Raw genomic sequence first — 16,059 nt, 5'->3', positions numbered from 1 at the left:
CCATGGATTTGCTTCAAACCTCTTGCAAAGTAAAGTATCCATAGCCAGCAGTACTCCCAGACCCCGAAACCCACCCACAAACACCAGGAAGCCCCACAAACAGGCCCCCGAAAACGCTACATTGAGCAAAATGTCAGAAATAGCAAAAGAAAAATCGGCCTGGATTTTGTCCCAACCACTTCTACCCGGTATTAGACCTTCCCAGGAATGCCCCAAGACCCGCCAACCCACCCGCCAAGAAGCATAACACCCCCAAACAGGCCAAAAGCAAAATCTCATACTTGCAATATTTCTCGGCCTTCGGTCCAAACGCGCTGCGTAGCTAGGCCATAAGTCGGGGTTGCCACCACGGATTTCCTGAAAAGCAAATGCAATCAAGATTAGAGTGTCCCAGCAGTGCTCCCAGACCCCGAAACTCACCCACAAACACCAAGAAGCCCCACAAACAGGCCCCCGAAAACGCTACATTGAGCAAAATGTCAGAAATAGCAACAAAAAAAATCGGCCTGGATTTTGTCCCAACCACTTCTACCCGGTATTAGACCTTCCCAGGAATGCCCCAAGACCCGCCAACCCACCCGCCAAGAAGCATAACACCCCCAAACAGGCCAAAAGCAAAATCTCATACTTGCAATATTTCTCGGCCTTCGGTCCAAACGCGCTGCGTAGCTAGGCCATAAGTCGGGGTTGCCACCACGGATTTCCTGAAAAGCAAATGCAATCAAGATTAGAGTGTCCCAGCAGTGCTCCCAGACCCCGAAACTCACCCACAAACACCAGGAAGCCCCACAAACAGGCCCCCGAAAACGCTACATTGAGCAAAATGTCAGAAATAGCAACAAAAAAAAATCGGCCTGGATTTTGTCCCAACCACTTCTACCCGGTATTAGACCTTCCCAGGAATGGCCCCAGAGCCGTCAACCCAGGAGAAAACTAGTAAAAGACCCCCAAACAGCCAAAAAGCAAAAGTACAAAAATGGGGACTTAGTCATTTTCTTTCCAATTTCCCAAAACACTCCGCGCGCGCTCTGCAGCTAGGCCCTAACTCCCCTCTGCCACCATGGATTTGCTTCAAACCTCTTGCAAAGTAAAGTATCCATAGCCAGCAGTGCTCCCAGACCCCGAAACCCACCCACAAACGCCAGGAAGCCCCACAAACAGGCCCCCGAAAACGCTACATTGAGCAAAATGTCAAAAATAGCAAAAGAAAAATCGGCCTGGATTTTGTCCCAACCACTTCTACCCGGTATTAGACCTTCCCAGGAATGCCCCAAGACCCGCCAACCCACCCGCCAAGGAGCATAACACCCCCAAACAGGCCAAAAGCAAAATCTCATACTTGCAATATTTCTCAGCCTTCGGTCCAAACGCGCTGCGTAGCTAGGCCATAAGTCGGGGTTGCCACCACGGATTTCCTGAAAAGCAAATGCAATCAAGATTAGAGTGTCCCAGCAGTGCTCCCAGACCCCGAAACTCACCCACAAACACCAGGAAGCCCCACAAACAGGCCCCCGAAAACGCTACATTGAGCAAAATGTCAGAAATAGCAACAAAAAAATCGGCCTGGATTTTGTCCCAACCACTTCTACCCGGTATTAGACCTTCCCAGGAATGCCCCAAGACCCGCCAACCCACCCGCCAAGAAGCATAACACCCCCAAACAGGCCAAAAGCAAAATCTCATACTTGCAATATTTCTCGGCCTTCGGTCCAAACGCGCTGCGTAGCTAGGCCATAAGTCGGGGTTGCCACCACGGATTTCCTGAAAAGCAAATGCAATCAAGATTAGAGTGTCCCAGCAGTGCTCCCAGACCCCGAAACTCACCCACAAACACCAGGAAGCCCCACAAACAGGCCCCCGAAAACGCTACATTGAGCAAAATGTCAGAAATAGCAACAAAAAAAAATCGGCCTGGATTTTGTCCCAACCACTTCTACCCGGTATTAGACCTTCCCAGGAATGGCCCCAGAGCCGTCAACCCAGGAGAAAACTAGTAAAAGACCCCCAAACAGCCAAAAAGCAAAAGTACAAAAATGGGGACTTAGTCATTTTCTTTCCAATTTCCCAAAACACTCCGCGCGCGCTCTGCAGCTAGGCCCTAACTCCCCTCTGCCACCATGGATTTGCTTCAAACCTCTTGCAAAGTAAAGTATCCATAGCCAGCAGTGCTCCCAGACCCCGAAACCCACCCACAAACACCAGGAAGCCCCACAAACAGGCCCCCGAAAACGCTACATTGAGCAAAATGTCAGAAATAGCAACAAAAAAAATCGGCCTGGATTTTGTCCCAACCACTTCTACCCGGTATTAGACCTTCCCAGGAATGCCCCAAGACCCGCCAACCCACCCGCCAAGAAGCATAACACCCCCAAACAGGCCAAAAGCAAAATCTCATACTTGCAATATTTCTCGGCCTTCGGTCCAAACGCGCTGCGTAGCTAGGCCATAAGTCGGGGTTGCCACCACGGATTTCCTGAAAAGCAAATGCAATCAAGATTAGAGTGTCCCAGCAGTGCTCCCAGACCCCGAAACTCACCCACAAACACCAGAAAGCCCCACAAACAGGCCCCCGAAAACGCTACATTGAGCAAAATGTCAGAAATAGCAACAAAAAAAATCGGCCTGGATTTTGTCCCAACCACTTCTACCTGGTATTAGACCTTCCCAGGAATGGCCCCAGAGCCGTCAACCCAGGAGAAAACTAGTAAAAGACCCCCAAACAGCCAAAAAGCAAAAGTACAAAAATGGGGACTTAGTCATTTTCTTTCCATTTTCCCAAAACACTCCGCGCGCGCTCTGCAGCTAGGCCCTAACTCCCCTCTGCCACCATGGATTTGCTTCAAACCTCTTGCAAAGTAAAGTATCCATAGCCAGCAGTGCTCCCAGACCCCGAAACCCACCCACAAACACCAGGAAGCCCCACAAACAGGCCCCCGAAAACGCTACATTGAGCAAAATGTCAGAAATAGCAACAAAAAAAATCGGCCTGGATTTTGTCCCAACCACTTCTACCCGGTATTAGACCTTCCCAGGAATGCCCCAAGACCCGCCAACCCACCCGCCAAGAAGCATAACACCCCCAAACAGGCCAAAAGCAAAATCTCATACTTGCAATATTTCTCGGCCTTCGGTCCAAACGCGCTGCGTTGCTAGGCCATAAGTCGGGGTTGCCACCACGGATTTCCTGAAAAGCAAATGCAATCAAGACTAGAGTGTCCCAGCAGTGCTCCCAGACCCCGAAACTCACCCACAAACACCAGGAAGCCCCACAAACAGGTCCCCGAAAACGCTACATTGAGCAAAATGTCAGAAATAGCAACAAAAAAAAATCGGCCTGGATTTTGTCCCAACCACTTCTACCCGGTATTAGACCTTCCCAGGAATGGCCCCAGAGCCGTCAACCCAGGAGAAAACTAGTAAAAGACCCCCAAACAGCCAAAAAGCAAAAGTACAAAAATGGGGACTTAGTCATTTTCTTTCCAATTTCCCAAAACACTCCGCGCGCGCTCTGCAGCTAGGCCCTAACTCCCCTCTGCCACCATGGATTTGCTTCAAACCTCTTGCAAAGTAAAGTATCCATAGCCAGCAGTGCTCCCAGACCCCGAAACCCACCCACAAACCCCAGGAAGCCCCACAAACAGGCCCCCGAAAACGCTACATTGAGCAAAATGTCAGAAATAGCAAAAGAAAAATCGGCCTGGATTTTGTCCCAACCACTTCTACCCGGTATTAGACCTTCCCAGGAATGCCCCAAGACCCGCCAACCCACCCGCCAAGAAGCATAACACCCCCAAACAGGCCAAAAGCAAAATCTCATACTTGCAATATTTCTCGGCCTTCGGTCCAAACGCGCTGCGTAGCTAGGCCATAAGTCGGGGTTGCCACCACGGATTTCCTGAAAAGCAAATGCAATCAAGATTAGAGTGTCCCAGCAGTGCTCCCAGACCCCGAAACTCACCCACAAACACCAGGAAGCCCCACAAACAGGCCCCCGAAAACGCTACATTGAGCAAAATGTCAGAAATAGCAACAACAAAAAATCGGCCTGGATTTTGTCCCAACCACTTCTACCCGGTATTAGACCTTCCCAGGAATGCCCCAAGACCCGCCAACCCACCCGCCAAGAAGCATAACACCCCCAAACAGGCCAAAAGCAAAATCTCATACTTGCAATATTTCTCGGCCTTCGGTCCAAACGCGCTGCGTAGCTAGGCCATAAGTCGGGGTTGCCACCACGGATTTCCTGAAAAGCAAATGCAATCAAGATTAGAGTGTCCCAGCAGTGCTCCCAGACCCCGAAACTCACCCACAAACACCAGGAAGCCCCACAAACAGGCCCCCGAAAACGCTACATTGAGCAAAATGTCAGAAATAGCAACAAAAAAAAATCGGCCTGGATTTTGTCCCAACCACTTCTACCCGGTATTAGACCTTCCCAGGAATGGCCCCAGAGCCGTCAACCCAGGAGAAAACTAGTAAAAGACCCCCAAACAGCCAAAAAGCAAAAGTACAAAAATGGGGACTTAGTCATTTTCTTTCCAATTTCCCAAAACACTCCGCGCGCGCTCTGCAGCTAGGCCCTAACTCCCCTCTGCCACCATGGATTTGCTTCAAACCTCTTGCAAAGTAAAGTATCCATAGCCAGCAGTGCTCCCAGACCCCGAAACCCACCCACAAACACCAGGAAGCCCCACAAACAGGCCCCCGAAAACGCTACATTGAGCAAAATGTCAGAAATAGCAAAAAAAAATCGGCCTGGATTTTGTCCCAACCACTTCTACCCGGTATTAGACCTTCCCAGGAATGCCCCAAGACCCGCCAACACACCCGCCAAGAAGCATAACACCCCCAAACAGGCCAAAAGCAAAATCTCATACTTGCAATATTTCTCGGCCTTCGGTCCAAACGCGCTGCGTGGCTAGGCCATAAGTCGGGGTTGCCACCACGGATTTCCTGAAAAGCAAATGCAATCAAGATTAGAGTGTCCCAGCAGTGCTCCCAGACCACGAAACTCACCCACAAACAGACGGAACCCCCCCTAAGAGCACCTAAAAGGCAAGCAAGTCATCAAAAACACAAAAAAAATTCCGCCTGGGATTTGGTCCAAACCACTTTTATCCGGTATTAGAGCTTCCCAACAATGGTCCCAGAGCCGTCAACTCACCTGCAAAGAGGTACAACAACACCCCCACAAGTGCTAAGTCTTTCTTCATTGGGCGTAAACCAGCCCTCTGGTTTGATGGAAATAGGAGTCTGGAGGAGGAGGATAGAGGAGCATGTTCTTCTGAACTTGTGAACCTGAGGAAGGCAGACTGCGGCAACTTCAAATCAATTAGCAAACCAGTGAAGACAGTTCTGCTGATGGGCTTGATTTTGTGATTATCTGATTAAAGTTTGAAATATATTAACTGTGCACAACAAAGAAAGACAGACACACAGGAATAAAAGTGAATAAGGACGAAAAAGAAAGTTATTGATTCGTTGTCTCATTTTCAGGGCTCGGTATCACGGTCCAGGAATAAGAATAAGGCTTCGTCATCATACTCTGCGAATTCAGGCAGGGTGAGCTCAGTGTCACCTGACAGAGTAGAAATTCCCTCATCTATGTTGCTGGCCACCTCCTCTTCATCCGGCATGCTTTCTCGTACTCTGAAATCTGGTGGTATGAGGTGCTGATTCATCTTGATCATTGTTAACCTCTCCACATTTTTGGGTGAGAGGCGGCTCCGTTTGGGAGTTACAATGCCACCAGCAGCACTGAAAACCCGTTCAGAAGACACGCTTGCGAGTGGGCAAGACAAGTAGTTTAAAGCCAGGTTGGTGAGCTGTGGCCACAATTCTTTTTTCCCATGCCAATACGCCAATGGGTCAGAATTAACATAGACCTCTGTTGAGTCATTCAGATAGTCCTTCACCATCGACTCAAGGTCCTCATCCAAGGTTCCTCCACTTTGCTTAGCTCTTGCTGTGCCTCTGACCTTTTGAGAACCAAACCCACGCAGATCTAGCCAATCCTCTTCAGCCTCCAATGTTTCTGTTGTGTCTCGTGCAGATGATCCGGTTGCCGGTGTCTTTAACGGCTGAGAGGTCACTTGTGCCACAGCCACAGGTGCAGAAGTGGATTGTTTTGACTGGGGATGGCCTGCTGATGTACTGCCGTTTCCTTCAATTTTCAGCCGTTCTCTTTCAAACCTCTTGGCTGACAAGGCTAGCCAATGTTTGTACTTTGGAACATGTTCATAATCAAAAGGAAAGAATGCTTGGCCTGCCAGCGCCTTTTTGTAGCGTGGATCCAGAATAGTAGCACAAATGTAATGCTCTTCTGAGTGGATCTTTTTAAGACGTTCATCACCTTGTAGGAGCTCTAATAATTTCTCAGCCAGAAGCAAAGAGTCTTGGTTTTTTTCATCTTTTTCAAACACAGAACACACCTCCTTCAGTTGGTCCTCCAGCATGTACAACAATGGGATAGCTTTTCCCAAATTAGAGTCCTCCTTGCTGACTGCACGCGTGAAGAACTCAAAAGGACGAAGCATGCGTGTCAGGCTTTGAACTATGTTCCATTGCGCCGCACCCATCCTCAGCTCCTCTGTACCCTCTGTAAGGAAATATTGATCGAGTTCCATATACTGCTCATACAGACGCTCAAGCATGTAGAAGGTTGAGTTCCAACGTGTTACCACCTCCTGGATGAGTGCTTTCACTGGCATTTGACGTTGATATAGCAGGCTCCTCAGCTGCTTCCGGGCCTTAAAAGAATGGCTGAAATGCTTGCACATTTTTCGGCAGGTGTCCAATACACTGTACGCTGCACTGCCTTTATTACCCAAGAATTTTTGGACAACCAGGTTTATACAGTGCGCCAAACACGGCACTCTGAAATAGTGACCGTCCCTCATGGCCTTAACTATATTGGAGCCATTGTCCGTGGAAACATAACCAACCTGGCGTTTTAGTGGGGACAGCCAGTTAAGGACCTTTGTGTTAAAGACATCCAAAATGTTTTCTGCTGTGTGACGTTTCTCCAAACCAAACATGGCTAGTGTTGCATGTTTCCGAGCAGCTTTAAAAACAATGTCCGTGTCAACACCTGTGTTTAGCTTTGCTTTAGCCCCTGAAAAAGAGACCCAGTGTGCAGTGATGCACATGTAATCAGCGCCTGCGCCACTGGTCCACATGTCTGTTGTCATATGTATAGTGTGAACAGCACTCTTCTGCAAAGCTGCCCCAATCACCTTCAGAACATCTTCATGTAGTGCTGGAACCGCACCTCGGGCAAAATAGAACCGGCTAGGAACCTTCCATTTAGGGCAGAGCGCTGCCACTAATTCTAGAAAACCAACCCCTTCTACAAAAGAAAAAGGGAGAAGGTCCAGAGCTAGCATTTTAGCCAGCTTAGTGTTATACAGACGCGTCAGTGGGTGGTTGCGTTCATACTGCGCTTCTGTAAACAACATCTTTTTAATGTTGCCCTGGACCAAAGATTTACGGGATGATGATGATATCTTCGACCCAGTTACGCTCGCTGATGAACTTTTTCGCAATGGTGTATCACTCTCTCCCACACTCTTAGTGTGGCTCACATGGGGTGTGCTGCTGACAGGGGTACTGGGTGTAAGTGAAGGGTTTGACACGTCTTCTTCCTCCTCGTCATCATCAGATGAAACAGCATTACGTGCAATTCGGGCTTCCTTGATCGCCTGTAGGTGCGCAAACCATTTGACAGCGTGCTTTCTATCAAGATGACCTCTCTGGCCTCCGGTACCATAGTTGGAACCCAACTTACCACGACTAACTCGAGGCTTACACATGCTACAAATGGCTACGGTTTCATTTTTTGGGCAAACACTAAAGAAGTCCCAAACTGCAGACTTGAAATGTCTTTGGGGGCCGGAGGAGGCGGCGATACTGGTGGTGGTGGTCCTGCTGCTAATGCCAGATGAAGTGGAGGATGTGGATTGCCGAACTTCAGTACGTTTTGCACTTTCACCACCACGAATTGAGGTCGAGGTGGATGTAGGTCCCTTCCTGCGAGTTATAAATATGGAAGCGGTAGGTGTTGGAGTACTACTTAACTCCAAATCTAATGATTGTTGTGTTTCCATTTCCATTGCCTCCTCGTCGACATCATCATCACGCTCAGCAGCTTCTCGGGATAGGGTCAAAGTGTCTCTTTGCTGCATGCCCGGTGGGGCTGCAGTGACCTTTGTGATGACTGGCTCGTCGTCATCGTGAGAGGCTTCATCACCAGCAGTATCTGTCACTTCTTGTTGAGCCTCATCACACTCCATAGGTATGAGTTTTTCGACGACTTTCCTTTTACGCTTAGGTACCTTTGTCAGATCATGGTGTGCCTCACTCTCAGACCGCAGTGGTGGTTTCCAAGCTGGATCCGTATCATCAGAAGGAGGTGGGCTTGAAGAAGATGTAGACACCCCCCTTGATCTTTTCCTTGCTAGGGATGTGGAAGACAATGAATGATCATCAGGAGGAGTGGCTTCCAATGATACCTCGGCTTCATTGTCGATTTCCTGATGTGCCCCTACTTCGGGAGGAACAACTATTGTGGGCACTTGTGACCCTCCATGCACCTCTGCTTGCGCATCTCCTTTTGCTGCCTCTCCTTCCACATGTACTTGGGCGTGTACTTGCACATGGTGTTGTTGTTGCGGCTGTGGTTGTTCAACACTTGTCAGATGAGTTACAACAACCTGTGTTGATTCAGGGACATTGCTGCTACTTTCTTGCGATGAGCCAACATCACTGGTCGATGGTGATTGGAGAAGTGCACTGACTGCCTCTGAAGCACTCAAGGGCTTTGACTTAAGTTGGCGTGGTGGTGGAGGCACTGAACCCAATGGAGCAGGGGTGCTGCTCCCAGCTTGGTCCCCAGCAGATCCTGCTGCTGCTGCAGGCGTACTTTTTTTTTTGCTCCCAAAAAACGTGGCGGTTGGCACACCAGCCTCCTTGGTAACTTGCTTCTTCTGCTCCTTACTAGCAACTTTCTTGCTAGAGGAGCTACGGAGAACTTTTTTTGGGGCCATCTTCTTCAGAGCAGGTCAGACAGCAGGCCGCAGTTGCACGAATTGTAGAGTTGTCTGAGGCCAGACGTGACGTCGCATGACGTTATGCTGCACACACACACCGCTGCAGGACTTCTTCCTGGCACTGGTGGTTCTCTTGAGTCTTGTGCACCTAAAAACAATGGAAGACAGAGGAACATCAGTTCAGTTATACACCACAAAAAAACAGAAAAATCAGCACAATCCCATTCCATCCATGCCCTCCATGATGTTTAAGTTCAAGACAGCCCACAGAAAGACTAGGCCCATGCTAGACTCAAATACCCCTGGTGAAAAGGCCACAAGTACAGCCCCAAAAAACGAAAATCACTGGAAAATCAGCACAATCCCAATCCATCCATGCCCTCCATGATGTTTAAATTCAAGACAACCCACAGAAAGACTAGGCCCATGCTAGACTCAAATACCCCTGGTGAAAAGGCCACAAGTACAGCCCCAAAAAACGAAAATCACTGAAAAATCAGCACAATCCCAATCCATCCATGCCCTCCATGATGTTTAAATTCAAGACAACCGACAGAAAGACTAGGCCCATGCAAGACTCACTACCCCTGGGCATAAAGGTTGAAAAGTAGGCAAAATGGTTGCAGGCCTAACAACAAAGCCTGCATTCAAAATGGCCACTTGCCTCCCAGCACATGGCCAGTGCCTGTAGCAGCACTCAAAATGGCCACCAGCCACATGGCCTGTCCCTCCCCATGAACACCCCCAAAAATCGAAAAACACTGCAAAATCAGCACAATCCCATTCCATCCATGCCCTCCATGATGTTTAAGTTCAAGACAGCCCACAGAAAGACTAGGCCCATGCTAGACTCAAATACCCCTGGTGAAAAGGCCACAAGTACAGCCCCAAAAAACGAAAATCACTGAAAAATCAGCCCAATCCCAATCCATCCATGCCCTCCATGATGTTTAAATTCAAGACAACCCACAGAAAGACTAGGCCCATGCTAGACTCAAATACCCCTGGTGAAAAGGCCACAAGTACAGCCCCAAAAAACGAAAATCACTGGAAAATCAGCACAATCCCAATCCATCCATGCCCTCCATGATGTTTAAATTCAAGACAACCCACAGAAAGACTAGGCCCATGCAAGACTCACTACCCCTGGGCATAAAGGTTGAAAAGTAGGCAAAATGGTTGCAGGCCTAACAACAAAGCCTGCATTCAAAATGGCCACTTGCCTCCCAGCACATGGCCAGTGCCTGTAGCAGCACTCAAAATGGCCACCAGCCACATGGCCTTTCCCTCCCCATGAACACCCCCAAAAATCGAAAAACACTGCAAAATCAGCACAATCCCATTCCATCCATGCCCTCCATGATGTTTAAGTTCAAGACAGCCCACAGAAAGACTAGGCCCATGCTAGACTCAAATACCCCTGGTGAAAAGGCCACAAGTACAGCCCCAAAAAACGAAAATCACTGAAAAATCAGCACAATCCCAATCCATCCATGCCCTCCATGATGTTTAAATTCAAGACAACCCACAGAAAGACTAGGCCCATGCTAGACTCAAATACCCCTGGTGAAAAGGCCACAAGTACAGCCCCAAAAAACGAAAATCACTGAAAAATCAGCACAATCCCAATCCATCCATGCCCTCCATGATGTTTAAATTCAAGACAACCCACAGAAAGACTAGGCCCATGCAAGACTCACTACCCCTGGGCATAAAGGTTGAAAAGTAGGCAAAATGGTTGCAGGCCTAACAACAAAGCCTGCATTCAAAATGGCCACTTGCCTCCCAGCACATGGCCAGTGCCTGTAGCAGCACTCAAAATGGCCACCAGCCACATGGCCTTTCCCTCCCCATGAACACCCCCAAAAATCGAAAAACACTGCAAAATCAGCACAATCCCATTCCATCCATGCCCTCCATGATGTTTAAGTTCAACACAGCCCACAGAAAGACTAGGCCCATGCTAGACTCAAATACCCCTGGTGAAAAGGCCACAAGTACAGCCCCAAAAAACGAAAATCACTGAAAAATCAGCACAATCCCAATCCATCCATGCCCTCCATGATGTTTAAATTCAAGACAACCCACAGAAAGACTAGGCCCATGCTAGACTCAAATACCCCTGGTGAAAAGGCCACAAGTACAGCCCCAAAAAACGAAAATCACTGAAAAATCAGCACAATCCCAATCCATCCATGCCCTCCATGATGTTTAAATTCAAGACAACCAAAGATAAGGCTAGAAAGCCAATATTGGTGGAATGAGACACTAGTGTGAAAGAAGAAGTCCTTCTTTGTTTTTAAGGAACCCCTCACTCACCGACCTGGTCGGTGACATGCTTCATCATCGGGGCCACCTTGACAGCCGAGTGCCGTAATATATCAACTTGACCCATGTAGACCTAACACATACCACAGATACACTAGGTCCTATTAAAGCCTTTATTGTATCAACATACACTGTTTTTAACATTGTCCAGTAGCCTTAGAATAAATAATATTTGGATAAGTCATACCAGGACAATTTTTAACTCACTGACCTTTTTTTCCTTTTTTTCACATTCATCACTCACATACCCGCTCCACTGTATCTCAGGTGTCGCAGCACACCTTGACGGCACTCGGCTGTCAAGGTGGCCCCGATGATGAAGCATGTCACCGACCAGATCGGTGAGTGAGGGGTTCCTTAAAAACAAAGAAGGACTTCTTCTTTCACACTAGTGTCTCATTCCACCAATATTGGCTTTCTAGCCTTATCTTTGGTGGTACTCCTTAAATTTGTTATATAGCTACCTAACCAGGGCATTGGGAGTACCCTTCCGTCCACCCAAGTGGATTAAATCCCTTTGCTCTCTAAATCCTTGTTAAATATATAAATTCAAGACAACCCACAGAAAGACTAGGCCCATGCAAGACTCACTACCCCTGGGCATAAAGGTTGAAAAGTAGGCAAAATGGTTGCAGGCCTAACAACAAAGCCTGCATTCAAAATGGCCACTTGCCTCCCAGCACATGGCCAGTGCCTGTAGCAGCACTCAAAATGGCCACCAGCCACATGGCCTTTCCCTCCCCATGAACACCCCCAAAAATCGAAAAAAACTGCAAAATCAGCACAATCCCATTCCATCCATGCCCTCCATGATGTTTAAGTTCAAGACAGCCCACAGAAAGACTAGGCCCATGCTAGACTCAAATACCCCTGGTGAAAAGGCCACAAGTACAGCCCCAAAAAACGAAAATCACTGAAAAATCAGCACAATCCCATTCCATCCATGGCCTCCATGATGTTTAAGTTCAAGACAGCCCACAGAAAGACTAGGCCCATGCTAGACTCAAATACCCCTGGTGAAAAGGCCACAAGTACAGCCCCAAAAAACGAAAATCACAGAAAAATCAGCACAATCCCAATCCATCCATGCCCTCCATGATGTTTAAGTTCAAGACAACCCACAGAAAGACTCAGTCCACCCACCACTGAGTACCCCTGGGCAAAAGGCCCCAAAACAGCCCAAAAATCGAAAATTCCAAAATTTTAGTTGCAGCAACTGTAATGCCCCAAACAAACTTACTTGTAAAATTTCTAATCCAACAGTGATCCAAAGAAAGTCAAAAAGGCCTCAAATCCAAAGATCCAGCAGCATCCACAAAAAGTAATCCTTCCAGCTCCAGATCCAAATGAAAAGTGACCAGGAGATGGACAAAGCACTGGGAGGAGCCTGCTGAACAGGAACAGGAAGTTGAAGACTGTGGGGCACTTCGTTCCTCCCACCCCCCTCCCCCCCTCCCCAAAATGGACTCCTCGCTAAAAAAGTGCAGGCAAATGTCAACCTAAGGAGTTATTCAGATAAAAATCATCATTTCAAGAAGGTTTATGCTGCTTGCTGGTGGATTTCTTGTGCAGAATTGCAAATTTTATATTTTCGCTTGTGCGAGATTCTTGCTGCTCGCCGCATCTCAAATCTCGCAATTGGGAAGTACCGCGAGACGTGATCTCGCCGTACTCGCGTTGACAAACTATCGCTGGCAAGCCGCGATGACGTAATCGCGCTCGCCAATTCCCGCGGGATCACACAGCAAGATCCAAAATGGCGCAGCACTCGCAAACTATCGAGAAAAACAACTCGGCAAACGATGATAAACGCCGCGCGCCGCAAAAATTGTATCACCAACGCCGCGCACCGCAAAAAAAATCCGCTGCGTGCGAATTTGCGGATTTTGCGGGAAATTCGCAAATCTCGCGGATTGCGAATTTCCCGAAAATCCGCAAAATCCGCGAGCGTAACGGATTTTCCGCCCATGCTTACTTTTCCTCCGCCTTCCCTGTCCTTGCTGTTTTTTCCCGCAACTGCGTTCTGTGGCCCCGCCCCATCCCCCATTGGTCGCCCGCTCCCACCTCCCAGCTGCTCCTCCCTCCCTCTGACCCTCATATGGAGGCCCTGCAACGGCCGCGCCGCTGTTGAGCGAAGGCATGCCTAAGGCAAGCCCGTCTGCACCCATCCGCGCCTGGACCGCACCCAGTGCCAGAACCCCTGGACCCCGTGCCCCCCGCAACACCAGACTGCGCTACAACTCCAACACACTCTACGCACTCAACACCGGACGAGACCACCCCTGCTACCGGGCCACCCGAAGCGCACCCAAGGTCCCTTCGCCTGCCGGAACTGCAGATTCACCAGCGGCCAGCCCACCAGACCACCAACCAGAGAACCCAACCACCTCGCTGCATCTTCCTCAACACCCTCTCCGCTCGCAAGCACGCCATCGAACTCTGGGACCTCCTAGACTTTACTGCCCCCGAAGTGGCCTTCCTGACGGAGACCTGGCTGAACGCCACCTCCGCACCAGACATCGCCATAGCCATCCCACAGTGCTACAAGATCTCCCGCAGAGACCGCACCAATGGAGTTGGAGGGGGAATCGCCATCATCCACAAGGACACCCTCAGAGTCTCGACCAACACTGATGACACCCCCACCGCTGCCGAGCACATGCACTTCCAGATCCACACCGACCCCAACACAACCCTACGAGGAACACTTGTCTACAGACCACCCGGACCAAGACCACAGTTCAGCGGCACCATTGCCGACCTCGTCAGCACCCACGCCCTCGCTTCCACGGACTACATCCTCCTCGGGGACCTGAATTCCACCTCAAGAACAACAACAACGCCAACTCCACTGCCCTGATCGACAACCTCGCCAACCTCGGACTCACCGAAGACCTCAGGATCTCCAAGCGCACCTGTCGGAAGCTGGAGAAGAAATGGCTCAACGACCGAACACCAGACAGCCACACAGCCCACAAGAGCGCCACCCGCAGACACCACCAACTCATCAGGACCGCCAAGAGGACCGCATTCAAGGACCGCCTAGACAACAACCCACACAACACCAAAGAGCTCTTCAGCATCGTGAAAGAACTCTCCAACCCCAGCTCCAACAACAACGACATCCCACCTTCACAAGACCTGTGCGACTCCCTAGCCACCTTCTTTCACCACAAGATCACCGACATCCACGACAGCTTCAACTCCGAGACCCCAGCACCCACCACCGAGTCCACCACCCCCACGACCACTAACCGCACCTGCCACCTGACCGCCTGGACCAACGTCAGCGACGAAGACACCTTCAAAAACATGAACTCCATCCACTCCGGAACCCCATCCGACCCCTGCCCTCACCACGTCTTCAACAAAGCCAGCACAACCATTGTGCCCCACCTCTGGAAAACAATCAACGGTTCCTTCGAGACAGCAACCTTCCCAGAAAGCTGGAAGCACGCCCTTCTGAAGAAGCCCAAGGCAGACCCCAAGGACCTCAAGAACTTCCGGCCCATCTCCCTGCTCCCGTTCCCGGCAAAAGTGATAGAGAAGATTGTCAACAAACAGCTAACCCGCTACCTCAAAGACAACAACATCCTGGACCCCTCCCAATCCGGTTTCCGCAGCAACCACAGCACCGAGACCGCCCTCATCGCCACCACTGACGACATCAAGATCCTGATTGACAAAGGAGAAACAGCCGCCCTCATCCTCCTGGACCTATCAGCTGCCTTTGACACAGTCTGCCACCGCACCCTATCAGCACGCCTCCATGACGCTGGAATCCAAGAGAAGGCCCTAGCCTGGAACACTTGTTTCCTCTCCGGCAGAACCCAGAGCGTCCGCCTACCACTCTTCCGCTCGAAAACCACTCAGATATTCTGCGGCGTCCCACAGGGATCCTCCCTCAGCCCGACGCTGTTCAATATCTACATGGCACCGCTCACCCACATCGCACAACAACATAACCTCAACATCATCTCCTACGCCGACGACACCCAGCTGATCATATCCCTCACCGAAGACCCCCACACCGCCAAAGCCAACCTCCACAGAGGAATGAAGGCCGTAGCCGACTGGATGAAAGACAGCAGGCTCTTAAACGAGCCAGGCCCAGAATCTGTACCATGCGCTCACAACACTTCATTGCCAGGAGGGTGTTCTCTATGGTAATCTGGGTGTCGCTGCTGACCAGACTTGCCATATCGGAGCAGAAGGAACAAGAATAGAATTCCTGCTGCGAGTTCCAAAAGGAGAGGCACGTCGCCAAACACAGAGTGCACGAAGTTTGAAAAAATGCCGAGGACTGCTTTAAATGGTGCTAACAGTCCCAAAAAACTGTCTTAAATACATGTACAATACCACTGGTATCAGACATGTTTAAGATATGACCTAACATTTCTACAAAATGTACAGGACAGTTTGTTGATAATAGGGAATGTATCTCTGCAGAGGACCTTGCAACTTGTAGTTCATACGACTCTTTAGACGAGGTCAGAGGCACAGTTTTTTGTAAATAAATGGTTTTCATTCTGATAACAGTATCAAATCGAATAGAAGAGATGTTCAGTGAAGGCCATAACGGCGACTCCCCGTCTGTCTTAGCTTTAGGAAACAATACTTGCATACAACAAGTGACCCTGGCTGACACAGTTACGAGATAGGCTGTTCCTGGCAACATGCCACA

Source organism: Lissotriton vulgaris, chromosome 1_1 (genome assembly GCF_964263255.1).
Source record: "Lissotriton vulgaris chromosome 1_1, aLisVul1.2, whole genome shotgun sequence".
Lineage (NCBI taxonomy): Eukaryota > Metazoa > Chordata > Amphibia > Caudata > Salamandridae > Lissotriton > Lissotriton vulgaris.
The sequence above is the reverse complement of the archived record's forward strand: the minus strand, read 5'-3'. Positions refer to the sequence as shown.